Below are 3,643 nucleotides of genomic sequence, written 5' to 3'. Positions count from 1 at the left end.
ATGTAAACTACCATCACATAGAAGAGAGATGCGGTCATCACGATGGGCATCATCACGATGAAACTGGTCTTCATCCAGTTCCTCCAACGCTCCCTCCTCTCTCCCGCTAGATAGCGGGCGTATCTAGATTCCTCCTCCGCCCTAGTGGTGTACCCTTTGTAACTGTTACCGCTGAAACGGTGAACCTGTCTCCGACACTCCTCCCAGTCGTCGTAGACTCCGGGAACCTTACCCTTGTACATGACATACGACGGCATCTCTATGCACAAGCCAAACAACAGACAATACATACATAAGCAATATATAAGTATGCAACAAAAGGATCGGAAGAGAAAAGCAAGACATGAGATTAATAGCATGATTCATGGCCCTACTAATAAATAGCATAGATTACATCTAAGTTGAACGACTGTCCAAACCAAAGAGACATACAAGTTCATTAAAGTTTAATTACAACATGAGCCAATCAATGTTTCAAAACTACACATAGCATCACTACTGTCGACTCGACTCATGGGACCGGAGCGTGGATGAAGCCGCCGTCTGTCGTGATGGTCATGAAATCGCGGGCGTTGTCAGCCTGCATTTGTAGCATTTCGTCTATCTCCCTGTTGGACGGTTGATATCTGAGGTAGAACTGCCCTGAGGTATGAAGGACATCTTGATGGATGATGTCCGCAAACTCCGACTGGATGCGAAATAATTCTTGTCTGATGTCCGCGTCCTAGATTGCCGACAAGCTCGCGGCTCTTTGAGATTATCTGGTAGCAGAAGGTGATGATGGTCCCTTACGATCGCCCGCATGTGATGGAGGGCGTAGTAGGCATCCTTCTGACCACCAGGTGGCTGCTTGACGCAGTAGAACTTAGTATTGTGGGCAAACACGTGCTTGCCGTACCTACGAACTGGCCTGGTGAAGGTGCCTCCAGATTTGGCATAGCCGGGGAGAACATCATCAAGAACTTTCTTGATATTTGTGTAGTCCATCTTGGAGTCATGGTTCGGGTCGAAATACGTGGCCATGGAATATTTTGGGCTTAAGAGGATGAGTGTGCAATGTGTGTCACTGCACAGAACACGGAATGTTAGAAAAAAAAGAACGATCGAAATCTAAGAAATCATATGTTACGGGGCAGTTAAGGGATGACTTACTCGGGAAAGTAAGCCACGAGGAAGTTATCCTTATCTGGGTTTGCCAGAATGACGCCTTCGAGGGGTGAACTCGCGACTTGCGGTCCCCAGCGCTGCCCAAGAGCTTGGCACGCATGTAGAAGGGGTCGACTATCACAATGTCCGGGGTCTTGTCTCTAATGATCCGCATCTCCATACTCAGCGAAAACAACCGAACGAAGGTGTAGTGCAGCGGATGAAGGTTAAACCTAGCAAAGATGTCATCAAACCGCAGGACGATCGTACCCCCGATGGCGCCATCCACAAAGCCCTTGCCCTCTGGCACCTTGGCCACGAAAACCGGGTATGCCACATCATTCTCTCTGAGACGCCGCTTCTCCAAAGAAAGAACACTGTCATGCAGACTCCGCATAGCACCGGTTGCAGCATTGAGCATATTTGTCGGTAGCATCGCCCTACCCGCCACATGCACCCTCCTCGAGATATCCTTAGGTGAAGGTGGCCCGTCCTGAGCACGGATCATACTTGGTGCCGGCTGGCTCACACCCTTGTTACTCTTTCTTTTCCATCCCTTCTTCTTCTGTTGTAATGGGACCGAGTTCTGCTCACATACCGCCTTCTTGAGTGTGTTGGGGCTTATAATATTTGGCACCTCGGCTATCTGAGGCTCGGTGAAGTCGGCAGCTGGAGGCGTCTCCTGAGAACTGAACGCCAGAGGACGCCTGTTGCAACTGGGTTTCTCCGCCGTACCAGCTAGACCGCGGTCGTCTTGGTTGGGTTCTTGAGAAAGAGGCCCGCAGAATTCGTCATCGTACCCATGTTCGGCAAAGTACTTATCAACGTTGCTAAATGTACGGCCGTCGTCGTTGTCGTCGTCGTCCAGATCCTGTGCCATATGCATGTTCGGATCCTGTGCCATAGGGATGTCTGGCATGTCCGGTGGCGTTGCGGCGGTCTTGCCATGGCTTGGTGCCGGCACGACTGGTGGTGTTGTCTTTGGGGTGGTGTCCCCCGCCCCCAAACGAATCAGGCTCTTCGGCCAAAGCAGGGGCCAGCTTAGGCAGGTGCTGAGGGTCATCAGATCATCTTCGTCGGCCCCGGTGGGTTGAATCGGAGGTAACAACTCATTGCAGCCTGGCAGCACCCGAACCAGTTGAACCCTATACACGGTGGGTGGCATCGGTTTACCGTGGAACACGGGGTTGCCCGGTTGAACAATTTTTCCCTTGGCAACATCGACCAACTCGTCGTTCACGAAGTGTAGGAGAGTGGACGGAACGTCGGCGGCGCCCTGCGAAAACATGTAGGGCGTCAGGGATGCCCAGTCAAAGGCAAGGAGATGAAGTCCTCGGCCGAGAGGCTTAATTAGTTACCGTGATGATGGCGTCGAGCTCGGCTAATGTCGAGGCACCGCCAACGGCGGGCGTGCAACTGACGGAGGGGCCGCTTGCTGGCGAGGTGCCGGCCGGCATACACCCGGGTGCATTAAGCTCCAATGCCGGCGTCGGAGACACCAATACCGCCGCCGCCGGAGACACCAATGGCGCCGCCGCCAGAGACACAAATACCGCCACCGCCGGAGACACCAATAGCGCCGCCGACGCGTTGTGCGAGTTGCTGGCTGTGAAGCTCGGAATCGGGGGCGGCCCCTTTTGGCCACCCGCAATCCACGTCGTTATCCCATGAATCAAGGTAGGCATAATGCCGGTTGCGTTGATCCCAGTTGTTGTTGCACTTGCTCTTGGACCATCTCAGGAATCCGCGCCACTTGCGCCTTGAGTGCTTCAACCTCGCGCGACGGGCTTTCCGAGCTGGTCTTTTTCTCCTTTCGCCCACCAGCGGTATAGTATGACGACCATTTTGTGGAAAAGCCTTTGCCGGCCACACGACCAGCTGACGTCGGCTTACTGAGCTTATCCTTGTTTTTCATTACGTTCAACGCCCTATTCAAAGGGGTGTCGAAAGGGGAGCTCTGAGACGACCCCGCGCTACTACTTTCTTTGTCCTGCGGAAGGAACGTGAACCATTTAGAAATATTGGGGATTAATTAGAATGCAACCATATGGAGCTAATTACGCGGGGGTGTATTCCTTACCAGAACAAGCTCAAGCGCCTTGGTCTTCGGATCTGTGGTAAGTTCATTTGTTACTGGATCCTCCTTGTACCGGGCCCTGAGAAAGTTCATGGTCTGCTTGTCACGGTATTTCTCGAAGCGGGGCAGTAGGCCTTTCTCGGCACGCTCTGCGTCCTCCTTGTCCCATATAGGCTCCGCCACTCTATAACCGCCGGGACAGAGTTGGTGGACCCCTAAGTTCAACTGCTGCATTTCTTTCCCCCACTAACTTGATTCGGAGGTTGTGGGGCTCTCGCACTTGATCTTGAACTCCTTGTAGTCATCTTCGCTCATCAAAGGATATTTCGCCTTGATCTTCTCATAACTATCACCTTTGTCAATCATTGCCTTCACCGTGCTTTTCCAAGTAGACAGGGCCGTGCTCATCCTCATGAGGGT

This window comes from Triticum urartu, chromosome 5, assembly GCF_003073215.2.
Source record: "Triticum urartu cultivar G1812 chromosome 5, Tu2.1, whole genome shotgun sequence".
In the NCBI taxonomy this organism is placed as follows: domain Eukaryota; kingdom Viridiplantae; phylum Streptophyta; class Magnoliopsida; order Poales; family Poaceae; genus Triticum; species Triticum urartu.
The sequence above is the reverse complement of the archived record's forward strand: the minus strand, read 5'-3'. Positions refer to the sequence as shown.